The sequence below is a fragment of the Lutjanus erythropterus genome, chromosome 19, assembly GCF_056507025.1.
Source record: "Lutjanus erythropterus isolate fLutEry1 chromosome 19, fLutEry1.hap2, whole genome shotgun sequence".
Lineage (NCBI taxonomy): Eukaryota > Metazoa > Chordata > Actinopteri > Lutjaniformes > Lutjanidae > Lutjanus > Lutjanus erythropterus.
Window position 1 is genome coordinate 15,317,044 of NC_139335.1, and position 14,521 is coordinate 15,331,564.

The 14,521-nt window shown below is 40.3% G+C and overlaps 1 protein-coding gene across 1 annotated transcript in view; it reads left to right on the top strand.

Annotated features, from left to right (window-relative positions):
- Window positions 1-14,521, top strand: part of coro7 (coronin 7) — a 146,888-nt gene that overhangs the window by 62,792 nt on the left and 69,575 nt on the right. The window lies entirely within an intron of this gene.

Genomic DNA, 14,521 nt, shown 5'->3' on the forward strand with positions numbered 1-14,521 from the left:
CTTATGTCAGTTTGGTCAACATAGCCCTACCCTCCTGGTGCCTTCATACTCACTCAGTTGTGCTCCATTAAAGCTATGTAATTCATCAGCATGCTTCTGTTTTCTCTCTAACAAAAAAACCCTCATGTATTTATTCTTTAGTCAGATCCTCATTAGCTGCTACATTAGTAGCTGGGGTCCACATGCAACAAAACAATCCTCCCTCCCCTCTGCACACAGATTCTGCAATGCCATGCATACTGTTATACAAGTCCTTTCTTCCCTTCCTCTCTGTGTTTTCACTATAATGAAGATGGGGATGAGAGACGTGGAGTGGAACACCACTGGCTGCCAACCACACGCAGCAAAAACCAAGATTGCTAAAAGACGTACAGCCTTTGAATAACAACACACGAACACACACAAGCATCTCCTAACTTAAACTCCACAGTGACTGGAGTAAGTCCCATGAAAACAGATGAAAAGGAGGGGGATGCTTAGAGAGACGGTCCGAAAAAGACAGTGACAAAATGAAAAAGACAGACAGAAAGAGGTAGAAAAAAATATATTGGCTGTTGAGATTGCCTTGGCACCGCATGCTCTGCTCCTGACCTTTTAGTGGGTTTGTGTAAATTATATCCCTTATGAGGGAAAATATGTGGTGGTTGAACTGGCGAGGACCCCCCCTCCTCCTCTTCTTCTTTTTATCTCTGCCTGCCGCTGTCGTTCACTCTTTTCTGGAGTGCTCCATCCATCTTTTAGACCCCCCTTCAATGTCTTCACATCTGTCTCCTTATCTTGATCTTCATATTCATTCCTCTGTTTTATAAAGTTGTTTCCCTCTTTGGTCACACCACAATAACTCCAGTCCTATTTTGTCAATTCATCGCCTCTCCCTCCTCCATCTCAAGCCTCTACTTTTATGTCTTTATATCTGCCTCCCTCCACTCCTCTTGCTCCCCTCTCTTCCTCCCCACAGTTATGCTATTTTCTGCTGTGCATGGAGGATACATTTAGCTTGTGGTCGCTTGGGAAGTGATGGCTACATTAGTGTGGGGTGGGGGGGTCTGGTGAATCGCTACCTTCGCTTAGCCACAGTGGGCTCTGTGCGGGCTGATGCAGACTTTCCACTGGGGTGAACCCGCCGACTTGGGGTGCCTACCGGGCCCCAGGCCACAGCCCGGGCTGGCAGGCACCCACACAGGCACGCGGCGTCAGCCTGCCCAGCGGGTGTCCCTGTTTATGTTTGTCTTGTGCGGTGGCTAGTTTCTCACTGCGCTGTAGTGACCATAGCACCACCCAGCCTGGCACACCACTCTCTCTCAAAGAAGAAGAGGAGGAAGAGGAAGAAATGCCCTCTCCGACCCCGGCCAAGCTCTGGACAGTTGCGGGCTGTAAGTGGCCTTTGGCATCGGTCGCTGCAACTGGACCGGACGAGGTCGGCTGCGGCTGCAGATCCACATACTGAGACAGTATGAGAGCTTTGGCCATACTTAAAGGCTCATGCTGGCGGTTTTGCATGTTTTCGCTCATGAAATACAAATTGTGTATACTTTAAATTACTACCTATCATTTACCAAAACATATAATAAATCTGGTGGTTGACTTGATCAGTCCAGCATGAAAATCAACTTGAATAGACTTGAAACTTGCATCATACAGCGAATCTTTTGCAGTGACCATTCAGTATACTTGCTTTTTATGTAAAAGATCGGTCATTGTTGCTTGGCAGTACAGCAGCAAATGGACACACTTCTGAAAACTCTTTCTTGGTTTTCTATTAAAAGAATTTATACCTCTGAGATTTGAGAGTTGGTTGCAGAAAAACAGAGTTGTGGGGGAGATAAACAAAAAGCAAACAGGCTTAATTAATTTAGTTTATTTGACATAATGAGAAGGCCAAAATTACACACAGCTACAAAATGTCAATAATTACACAATGTATCCATTGTGGTCCACTGTGTGGGTTGAAAGAATTTAAAGGGGCAGTTCACTTCAAAATCAAAAATACATATTTTTCTTCTGCTGCTGTTCAACCAACTAGATAGTTTTGGTCTGAGTTGCAGAAGTGAGGAGAAATCAGCCTTGTAGTAGAGATGCCTGTCTTCTCTCCAGTATAATTGGATTAAATGACACTAAGCTTGTGATGCTCAAAGTGCCAAAAAAATACTTTTGAAAAATTAAACACCATTTCTTTCCGGAAATCATGACCCTGTTACTCAAGATAATCCACAGACCTTGTTGTGAGCAGTTTCATTCATCATTTTGGTGCTTTGAGCATCAGAAGCCGACTACCATTTAGCCTCATTACATTGGAGAAAAGGCAGACATCTCTAAGACATCTCCAAAACTCAGTAACTCACACCACAACAACCTAGATGAATAAATGGCTCTGCAGGGGAGAGGAAAAATCTGTATGCATTCACAGTCTTCTTACAGCTGCATTCACATTTGACAAGTGGGTAAGTTTGAAAAAACAGCCACACCACACATTGTGTAGCCTAAGAAGCAAGGAGGAATGACCTTTCATTAAATTTCCTGTTCTGAGGTTACTTTCAGATATTTTCCTGTTTGGGGATTTTGGAAGTTGTTGTTGTCCGAGGACGTTTGGGCTGGGTTGGAATCATTCTTGATGAGGTTCACACACAGATGACGTGCAGATATTATCCAGATGTAAGGGATCTTCATCAGAACTCACATTATCAAAACTTTTTTTCTTCCAGTGGAAATGAAATGCAAAATTAACATTGCCGCTAAAATAATGATGTATATCAAAATTGCAATATCTGTCAAAATAATCTTATTTTTCTTCTCAAGAATACCTTGAGGGACTGTCTTCAGTTTCAGTACAGCTGTCTACTTGGACTCAAAGATGAACTGAGTGGAATTTGGTGGCCAGAGGTCACTGTGACCTCACAAGACACGTTTTTGGGCCATAACTCAATAATTCATAAATTATGACAAAATGTCCCACAGATATTTAATAGGATAACATGATTTAGTGATGATGTTTTATCACCAAAGGTCGGCTTCAGTGTGACATCATAATGAACTGCAAAAAACAATATCCATTAGAGCCCGACTGATGTATTGTTCTACTGATATTATCAGCTCAATATTTACCTATTAAAGCTTTATTGCTTTGTATTGGTATCAGCACTTACGTGGTTCAATATTAAACTTTTTTTTAACAGAACATAATGCCGATTGTTTTTATTTTTTTAGTTTTATAGGCAACAGTTTAAGTATATTTGATCCTTTTTTCTTAATTCTGGTTTAATCTCTTTTAATGAAATACTGTTTATTTCAAACATTTTGAAGAGTAAATGGAGAGTTGCAAGTTTGTACTGGCTGACCTGTCAAAGTTTACCTCAAAGACAAACTTACTTATAAATAGGCTTATAACACTGCTGTCTTCAGATCTATAAAGGGACATCTATATGTCTTTGTTTCCTGTTTAATCCAGACTGGTCCGGATATGTAAACCAGCTCCCTAATTACCAGACAACAGCCTGTAAAAATCAGCCTGGTCTGCTACTCATTCACTAGCTCACTGCTAATCAGCAGCCAGACACTTGTGACTGCCCAGACCCTCCCTACGGACAGGATTAGCAGATCAACATTTTGTGTGTTTGTGTGTAATGACTCACTCTCAGGCACACCCCTCCCTCTGAGTGTTATTAGCAGTTAGAAACAAACAGGTGTTTGTTGGTCCGATGTCGACGGCCCATTCCTGGCGAGTTAGAGTTCACATGCAGGGGTCAGAGGTCAGGTAACCTCAGCACTGTGGCAGCAGGATGTTTAAGATGACCATTATTTTCTGCCAGTGAACGCTTGTGTTTGGGCTTAATGTGGACGTTTGTTTGGGGGAAATGGAATTAGTGTGACTGATGTGGATTACTCAATTCACCTTTTGTGCCAGAACACATTAAGATGGCATTCACACACATGCACAGAAATTATTAAGGTAAATGTTTAACATGTCTATTAAGTGTTTAGCCCATTATCCTTGCAGAGCTCTTTGTGATACAACTCCCAACTCCTGCACATGAAAACAAAGCATGAAAGCTTAAAAATCTTACCTTCTAATTCACTCAAACATTTAGAGAGGGATTCCTGTACTGTAAGACAAAAGTTCTCAATTTTTTCTTTTTTCAAGGAGCCCTTACAGCTTAGAAAATATACCAGGGATCTCCTCGATAATTTGATGTAGCCTTATCACACTTCTATGTAGTAATGTGAAAGAACAACAGAAGAGAAATGCATTAGTAATATACTGAAAATATTTGCACCATGGTAACACAGAATAGTTCTACCCATATCACCCTCTCATCCATTTCACTGAAGCCATATTGGAGATATTCCTCATTAGAGCTGCAACGACCAGTCGATCTAAAGAAAATTAGTTTCCAACAATTCTGATAGTTGACTGATCGTTGTAGCTATTATTCAAGCAAAAATGTCAAAACAGGTTTCTGGTTCCAACTTCTTAAATCTAAGTATTTGCTGGTTTTCTTTGTTATTTGCGATAGTAAATGAAGACTTTTTGGATTTTGGACTGTTGATTTAACAAAAGAAGCAATTTGAAGACACCAGTTTGGGTTCTGGTTGGATTAAGTGAGTTGTAGCTCTTCTCCTCATTATATTTCCTATAGTTAGAAGTTGTTAGATTAGAAAAAAATCTATTTTAGATTTAAATTTGAAATTGTTAAACTATGAAGGCCTTTGAAAACTAAAATTATGATATGATAATTTAAATGAATGGATCTGAAAACTTTTCAGGGACCCCCTGGCAGAGTGCCACGGACCCCTGTTGAGAACTACTGCTGTACGAGATGTATGTAAATCATGCTGTCTGCCACAGACACCATGAGCACCTACTGTGATGAAAAGGATTACAGACACATAATCCGTGCCTGTCGCCACCCTCCACTCACCACTCACACGTACAAACACTCACCAGTGGAGCAGAAATAATTTAAATCCCATTTGAATAATATGCCGTATTCCACGCCAATATATACAACATTTTATTTCTCTTAAGGTGGTCTTTATGTATTTCTAAGATGTGAGGTATACCTGCTTGCACTGCTGTTGGTCATGCTAATAATTTGAATGGAATGTTTCCTTTCTCCTCACTTGCCCATACCCGTAATATGCCCACCCACGTTACCATATAGCTCAGCTCAGTTTGAGATTAGACAGGAGCTCCAGCCACAAACAATGTGGAATCTGCAGATGTGTATACACAGCGCAGCCATGATGCAAGGAGAGTTTGAAAGTTAGCGCAGGATGTGTACACAACAGCATTTGATGAATGTCTGCTGGTGTCTTAAGGGGGGTGTATCAGAGGCCTGAAATGCTTGACCCCAAGGCCCTGGCTGGTTTGCTCCCCGCCAGTGTGCTACTCTTAAGTTATGAATGTTTCGCCTTGGCTGTTTTGTTTGTGCTGCAGGTTTTGACTCCTTATTGTTGCCATAACTGTGGGAAAACGAGAAATGGAAGAATGAAAAGGAGAGAGAGGAGAGGAAAAAAGTAGACAATGGTTTCCAAGTCAAACAAGCCACTATGTTTGCCTCCTGTTGACAGAAGAAATGTGTAAGCACGTGAGAAATTGTTTTGGGTCCTAATTTAGTTGTTGAGATGGGGGATTTGGGTTGTAATTTCGGTTCTGTTTACGTCAAATAACTCCAGGCCTCAATTCAAGATCAGTTCCAGTACATGCTGCAGATGCCTCATGTGGCTTCTATTTAAATATTTAGATCATGATTTAAAAGCTGTAATTGCAGCTGTAGTTTTTATGGCCATTTTTTTTTCCATGTGTAGCAAAAGATGCAATTTTACAACAGCAGGGAGCAGCTACAATGAAATTAATGTACAGGAAACAATCCCTCAATAGCATGCCAGACTCTGCTTACCTGACCTGAAATCACTACTGTATTATTTCTTACAGCATATCACAAACAACGGTTGATCCCTCTTTATAACATTGTTAACAATCCAAGTGTGTGTGTGTGTATGTATCGTAAGTGTTAAAAGTTGTTTTAATCTGCGCTGGGGACTCTGTCAAGTGGGTTGTGTCACGTTCATCCTCTCCTGCTGTCACCCCCCCACCCTCATGTGGATGCATGCATGGCCCCTTGCAGAGACTTTATTAGATTATGAACCCCCTGGTCATTTTAACGTGTTGCCGGGTCCAGTCAGGGGAGGTTTAAGATGTTGTGGCCTCTGTTTCTGTTTTCTTTCAAACACGCAAACATACATGTCATGAGGTCCAGGACAATATGCTTATCTCCCAATTTGATACTGTCAGTATCAGTGGTACCTTTTTTGCTTTTAACATTGGAAAAATTTCCAAAAACAATGCATATTACATGTCTGTCTGTCTTTGAGGTTTATTTCAGCAGCATCATTGCTGTACTGCATATAAAAGATGTACATAAAATACTTTTTGAAGTAAACTTTGGCTGTTCCTGCTCATTGAGCTGGTGCCATAAGAAAATAATAAATGAAATAAGATGTTAAGCCAAAATTAATGGAGCTCCTCTTTGTATTTTTAAACCCAATAGGAATTTTGAGTTTGAATTTTGATCCTTGGAGGCTGCTGTATCTGAACAGCGTGGAGTGTTAAAGCAGAGCGAGTTTGTAATGTGAGGTTAGCAGCTATTACAGCTTGATTCCACAGGGCGTGGCTGCGTCACATTACAGCTGTAATGGAGGCACCAGAGCTGATTGCAGCTATTCTAAACATTATTTGTGATTCCACCAGAAGTGGAATAGAAGCAGCTAGAAGCGGCTCCCCAATCTGCTCTGCTTCAAATATGTCCCGGGTGTATTTTTGATGGATGCCATTTCAGCTGCAGACACAAAGTCAGACACAGAAACAGCATAAAGAGTCTGGTCAATTTTCAAAATAAAACACCCCATGCAGACTCATCAAAACAGACGGAAGAAACTACTTGATTATGTAGCCTACTTACCCATGCTGGAAGCACAAAAATCAAGGAAAAAATACCAAATCAACAAAATTTCAATAAGTCAACATAGTCAGGTGGGCAAAATGCTCTGTAAATTGTGAAAAATGGCTTCCTCAAATGCCTTGTTTTGTCCACAACCCAAAGATATTCTGTTCACTGTCACAGAGGACAAAAAAAAAAGACTGAAATAAAAGAATCTGGTCAATTGTTCTTGATAAATGACTCAGAACATTAATCAGTTATCAAAATAGTTGGTGATTAATGTGATAGTTAACAGCTAATTGACTACTCAACAAATTGTTGGAGATTGTTGCACAATAAACACATCACAAAAGACGTCCTGAGGTGCAATGAATGAGACAAGTATTATCAACAGGCGCCATTCTTTCGCACTCGGCATGTGAAGGTTTGACATGTCGGATGAAATCCTGGATACACGGGTCATGCATTCACACCATTTAGCCAATCAGATGGAGCCCCAGCCAGCTGTCAGCGACCCACGTTGTCAATTTATTGGTGTCAGTTTGGTAGCAACTGTAAGGTTAGTTTGCATGATGGCTGAGGAAGGAGAGAGGACCTTGTGGATCAGCACTTCTTCTCATTTTGGATTCAGGAGTGATGGCATGTTTAAACACAGGTATACACTGACAAGACACTGTAAAACATGTCGAACAGTTGTGGCAACTTCTAGAGGAAACAAGCACGCTTCAATATTTGTTTATTTATTGCAAGACATATTGTCAAAAGATTTTTTTTCATATTGTGCAGGCCCAATGAGAATTTGTTGTCAGTTTACCCTATTTATTTTTACCTGCTGTAAGTATATACTGTAAACACAGCGTTGGGTAAACACTGCCATGAGTCTTCAGCCTTCTCAATCTGTAGTCTGATATTATTGAGTATATGATACAAGATGCATTGAAATAACAGAAAGAATTGTAACCAGAGGATGATTTCCATGCAACCCAGAAATGATGACAGCTCCCAGTTATTGTCACTTGTCTTGTTTCCCTGTTTCTATTGTCCAGAGATGGTTGTGGTTGGGCGCATTGAGGTTTTGGGACCCTGACAAAATAAGAAAGCATTGCATGAGTTATGAGGCTCGCAAGACGCTCGTGTGACAATTGTTGGTGACAGTCACTGGAATTCACTGCTGAGTTTTAACATTGATCCCCTCACTTGCCTCTGATGTTTCTGACTTAAAGGCCCATGAACAGCTGCTCGGATCTTCATCACCTCTCATCACAGCTGTTTTCTTCCAAAGGCCATGTGAGGTAAGAGGCTAGCTGACCTCTATGCACTTATCCCAGAGAGACTGCTCTGAAAATACACACTTTGCCTGATTCTGCCTGCCAGAATCCATTAACGTAATACTCAATTTAACCATTATAAACATCTATTCCTTCTACAATTTCTTACCACACATAAATTGACACTAACTCGTTTGGCGAGCAATCAGCATTAATTTGAACTCAAATGAATGTGAAACAGGCAAACAAAAACACAAGTCAGAGTCTGAAATAGAAATTTCAAAGGAAGACACTGATTGAAGCGACTATTTCAACTTAGCATGTATCCGTAATCTCTGATGACATATCGTGGTCGGTATGTGCTTTATTACAGTAAATATATCACAGATTTCTCCTTTAATTCAGAAGTTTTTAATTATTCCCATCAATGCATTGTACATTTGCTTCCAAATGGTTCTAGCTTGTTTTAATTCAGAAAAACAGTTGGCCAAGAAATTATGTCCTACTGCCAGTAAAATTAGACAGAGCTATAAGCTGCTGTTACATGTGCCTTGTCTAGAATAACTGGATCTGATTAGTTTAAATGATGTCTACACGCTTGAGCTATTAGCTTCATCTGCCGGTCATAGGGAGCTTATGCGGATTTGACAGTCTCCTCTGGAATGCTTGATTATAGAACAGTTTTTCCCGATGTGTGTGAGTATTTTAACCTCAGTGGCCGCCTCTCTGTCCACAAGCACCTCCTCCCCTTGTCTTTAATAACATATTACTTGTTTGCTTATGTTTTTTTGGATAAATAAAATTCCCCCACCCACCGTCCCTCCATTCCTTTGAAATGAGAAGCACACTTGAGTCGCCGTCCAGGGGTGACAGGCGGTTCTGTTTAGGTGCTCTTTAATTCCACAGAGACACGCATATATACACACACACACACTCAACACCTCCACAACTCCAGCAACAACCTCTCGTCAGTACATTTCCAAAGACGGATAAGCTTTTCAGTGCATGTGGCCCTGCTTGGACTCAGCATCAGTAACAGCTCCCCCACCCACCTCCTTCCTCCCTCACATTTCATCATCGCTCCACCTCGTTAATGTCATCTAATTCTTTCCGTCCTCTCCACCTTATCATACAGCATTGGTTGGATCATTGCTCTCTATTTCTGGTTTCCTCATTTATGTTTATATGTTGCTTTTGAGTCCTTCAACACCTTGTGCCTGGAAACAAACTCCACCTTCTTTCTGCTGCTATAAACCTCAGACCAGCCGTAGCCTTTTTGTGGCACTAAGTCATATTTTCCTTTAGTCCTCTTAATCAACTTTGTGTGTGACCCACATGAATTATCTGCAGACTTGCAGCTACGAGAAGCACACAAATAAAATTAGCAATGCAATAATAGATTGTCCCACTGGAAAAGGTGTGAGAGTAAGGCCCAAAGTGAAAATACTGAATATCATAGTCAGCAGTATAAATAGTTATAAAAAGGTTGTAAAAGTCAAATAATTTTACATAACAGAGTCTAACACTGCAGTGTCCTCTTACACATCTGGTTTTGTCTTAAAACAAAGTTTACTGTGAACAGAAATTGTCCATATATGTGACATTATTTACTGATATAATCAGAATATTTGCCAGTTTTTGTTTTCATTTCATAGACTAAATGATCAATTTATTTTGAAGGTTTAGTGCAATTATTGGCACAGCACAACACTAAACAAATATCTGCACCAGGAGTCTCGGACGCAGCCCCAATCACTCAACCGCATATGCATGGAGCATATCAGGAATGGATGTGGCCCCAGGCAGTTGCCTCTTCTGCTTAGGCCGCAGGTTGGCCCAGAATAGACATATTTACATATATTTACATAGTTACAATAATTTATACCCCTGATTCACTCTTGTTATACATTACTTTCCTGCCAGCTTTCATTGTCCGTTTCCAGTTTGAAAGGATAATGCGGGTCTGTCTATATTCTACTCAGAGGAGAGACAATGACTCAAAAAGACACAAATGACAAGCCTAGGATGGAAGAAAATATCTGCACTGGGGAAATCACACTGCTATTTGTTTTTATATCTAATAATCTACCAAACAGCACGTGAAATGAATTGCATGTGTGCCTGCTCATGTATGTTGCCAAGAACTAACCGAAGTCAAATTCTTCTTTTTGCTTTCTTTTCCTGTTTTTCTTTCTCTCTCACTCCTCATCTTTCCCCTCACTCGCTTTTTGTTGGAGCGGCATCTGGGCCATCTGCTGGCACAGCCTGGCAGCTGTACTGTGCGGCATGAGAGGAACCGGTGGCACACTACCCTTCAGATGTTATTAGTGCTTCAGAAAGATTTAGAGGGCGGGAAGGTGGGATGTGGGGCAGGAGGGTTGGAGTGAGCACTGTAGGGAAATAAGCAGAGGGCCAAAAACTGGAGCCAGAGAACCAGGTTCCAAAAACAAAGTGCTGGTGTGTTTTCTCTACTCAGCTCTTCTTCTCCCTCTTTACTCTTTTACTCTCGACATTACGGTGCTACAATTCTTTTTTTTAATCCTACATGCTTGTTGATTAGCATGCAGCAACATCACAGAAAATGGACGCAGCTCAAGAATAAAGATTAAAAATTATGACGTGGAAGAAATTTAATAAAGCAGTTAGCTAGGACTGTGACAGTATGGATTTTTTTTTTCACCGCAGTGACAAAGGAACATATTCCTGCGGGATGGCGGTTTACCACGACTGCCTTAATCATTATATTCTATTGGGCTTGCTTTTGTAGCATACTGTCATAAGCGTAGCGTAGCTCCTTTCATAGAATAGGGCAGTTTGTGCTTGGGGTAAGTGAAGGAGAGCAAGCGGTAGACTGCTGCTGCTGCTCGTAGTGGAGCACAAACTTAAATTTAGCAGTAAGTTGTCAGTTTTGCAGTAAATGTACAGTACAGGTTACAGTGTGTCAGTTCAGAAACGCTGCAGCTTCTCAAGACCAAGAAAAGGCTCTTTTGTTATGTCTCAACTGCTGGAAAAGTGAAGGCCGTTAGCCCTGAAGCTGAGCAGGAAAAGCTAACGTTAAGCTAATGTTAATGCTATTGTTATAACTTTACAACGGCTTCACCAGTGCAATCGTATCCTTTTCAAAAGTTCTGTAATCCAGCCTTGAATGGCAGCATCTTTTTTGGAGACGTGGTAAAATAAATCCAAAATGATAAATCTAACGCTTAATTTAACACTTTAATTTGTCTGTCTTGGAAACAGTTATCGTTGTTGGCATGTTGTTAGCTGCCCACTGGCAATCCCAAGATGCCTCGGGTGATTTGTGTATGACAACACTAAATTCTTAGGTGTATTAATAGATCAATACACTGATCTCAACATGGGATTGACCCCTCAAAATAAAATTTGTGGTGATGACAGTAATGAGCTCAATCCCACTGTAGGCATTCTGTGACCACAGACCTACAGTCAGCATTTTCTGCCGTTTGTATCATGGAAGTCATTCAGTTGTTTGTATTTCTTTTTTTGTTTGTTTGTTTGTAGTTTATGATGAGTTGAATGCTTCATCTCATCATCTTTGTGGAGTTCATTTCATGCCCCCAACTGCTGACTGTAAATATTCTTGGCTGAGGTTGGAGGGATGGTTTGAGGTTAGTGGGAGGTCAGCTGTGCAGTGTGGGCAGTAGGGCTATTTGGAAAATGGAAAACAGAGAGGCAGAAAGAGAGAGGGAGACAGAAAAAGTCGATTGAATATACGATTGAGAAGTGCAGAGGAAATACAAACGCTACTTGCAGCAGCCACATGACCCAGTGCTTCAACACACTGTCCTTGGCTGCCTTCTCGCAGCCCTGAATTTGGAAACAAATTAGAAACACAACACAGAGAGTGAGAGAGGGACAGAGAAAGAGCGGAGAAAGAAGGTAATGAAAAAATATTTACTCAGAAGAAATTCCGTATGGACTTTTTTTTGGGGGGAGGGGGGGTGATAATTGTGAAAAGGCTCCCTTGAAACTACAATAGGGTCCATTGAGCAGCACAGGCTGAGTGTGAGCGTCAAAGCTGGCTCCCGTCCAGGAACCAGGTTTCTCTTAAAGCCAGGGAAAGAAAAGAGGGACTGTTTTATGGAAGGAAAGGAGAGAAACAGACACACACATACATACACACACTCTCTCTCTCTCTCTCTGTTCTCCCTCCACTTTTCTTATCCACATACATGAACATTTGCAGATGCCTGGCCAGAGAGAAGGACTGAAACATGCATACATTGTTTCAGCTGCAGGCTTTATTCTTATCTGACATCATGTATGTAACCTATCTGTCCTTTTACCTGGAGTCACTGTATTCTACACACATATGCTCGCAATTAAGCCCTATCCATTGTGCTATCCGTCTCCATTTTTTTTTTAATTTGGCTAAAATGAGAGGCTAAACCGGCCAAACTCCTTTACAGCTTAAAAAATGTGCGTATATTAGGCTAATGAATGTTCAAAAACTCAGAAAGCAGTGAGGTTAAAATAGTGGAGGAAGCACAAAGAAGTGAAAAACTATTAGGACCTACAGTACATTGTGTCTCCTGGTATTTCATAAGGAAGTTTGCTCTCCATGAGCAAATTGATGTAATAGGGCCTGCATGACAGGAGTGGTGCTGTTTTATGTGTTTGCGTTGTTAGCGTGGGACCTTACACAACAGCTCACAGCTATGGGCCAGTATATTTGTGCATTTGTTTGTAGGTGTGGGCGTGTGCGTGCATGCTGCATCAATCCCCTACCAACATCCTACCTATAAAACACATGGGTGGTCAGCCTGTTTATTGTGTGGCTTTGCAAACAATGCTCACTCATTAGGCTTGGACCAGTGAGTCATTCACAATGGTTTAATCTACTTAACCTAACCTGAGTGTTTTCAATCATAATCTTTATTTCCACTTCGCCTCCAGCTCACTGCTGGTAAGGAAGAATGCCAAGACCTCGCGCCCTCTGAAAACACATATTAAACCTTCTTGTAAAAAATTGGGGTGGTGGTGCACTGTTGAAAGCAGAGAATTTAATACTTTTGTGGAATATTTACACATTTTGTTATTAATCACGTCATTGTGGAAATTATTTTAAGGGGAATGGATGATTTAATATGTTTTAGCCAAGCTTAAAGCAGCAACTCTGTTGGCCTTGCAATAGCTCAACAACTATTTCATGGATTCCCAATGACTTTGTGCAGGCATTCATAGCTCCAAGGTGATGAATCCTAATGACTTTAATGATCAATAGAATTTTTCCTCTAGTGCCACCATAAGGTTGACATTTGTGGTTTTCTCAACAACTGTTGGATGAGGTGCCATCAAATTCTCTACACATATTAAAAGTCCACTAAGGATAAATTGTTATTACTTTGGCACAATATTTAAATAATTCCTGATATTATTGTGATATTTACACAAAAGTTGAAAAAAAGATTCATCTTTAACTTTGTTTATTGTCCTTTTTGTCTGTTTTTGGCAATTATACTCTGTAACTGTGCAAAATCATACAAAAAGTACGAAATTACATATATATACCATAGTTATTGCCAATTCCGGTATATCATGACACCAAATGACTGGAAAAAACGGATCTTCCCATCAGCCTCAGCTGTACTTGGTGTTTACTGGTAAAAATTAGAACATGTTAGTATGCTAACATGCAAAATTAAGATGGTGAACATGATCTAAACATTATACCTGCTTAACATCAGCAAGTCAGCATTGTCATTGTGAGCATGTTAGCATGCTGATGTTTGCTAAAAATGACCCAAATTAATGTCCATCTAGACATTTCCTGCTGTATCATTATTGAAATTAATTTACACAAATATACAAGCACATGTACACATCGTCACACTCACACAGACTAATGTGTGATGATGATAACCAGCATAATTATACCTGCACCTACACCTTTGTTCCTTTGTCTTTCTCTTTCCTGGACTCCCCCTCCTGTGATCTATCCTCTTACTCTGTTGAGTGATGGTTTAAAAGAGAAGGAAGTTAATGACAAAAATAATCCCCTCTTTTGCCTGTCAATCTAATCCTTCCTCTTACAAGCAAAAGATGGAAACTAAAGAAAGAAAGAAAGACAACCTGGCCCGTTTTATTTTTGGATATTCATTTAATGATAATATCACTTTTCCACTTGTACAAATAAGTTCACAGAGTTAAAAAAAAAAAAAAAAAGCAACAAATGACAACCATGAGCTTCCCAAAATAAACAGGGAAAAATTAACAATCACATTGAAAATACTTTTGGTTATCTTCAATGTATTCTTTTTACAGACAAATATTCCAGTTGCATTGCTGATTGTT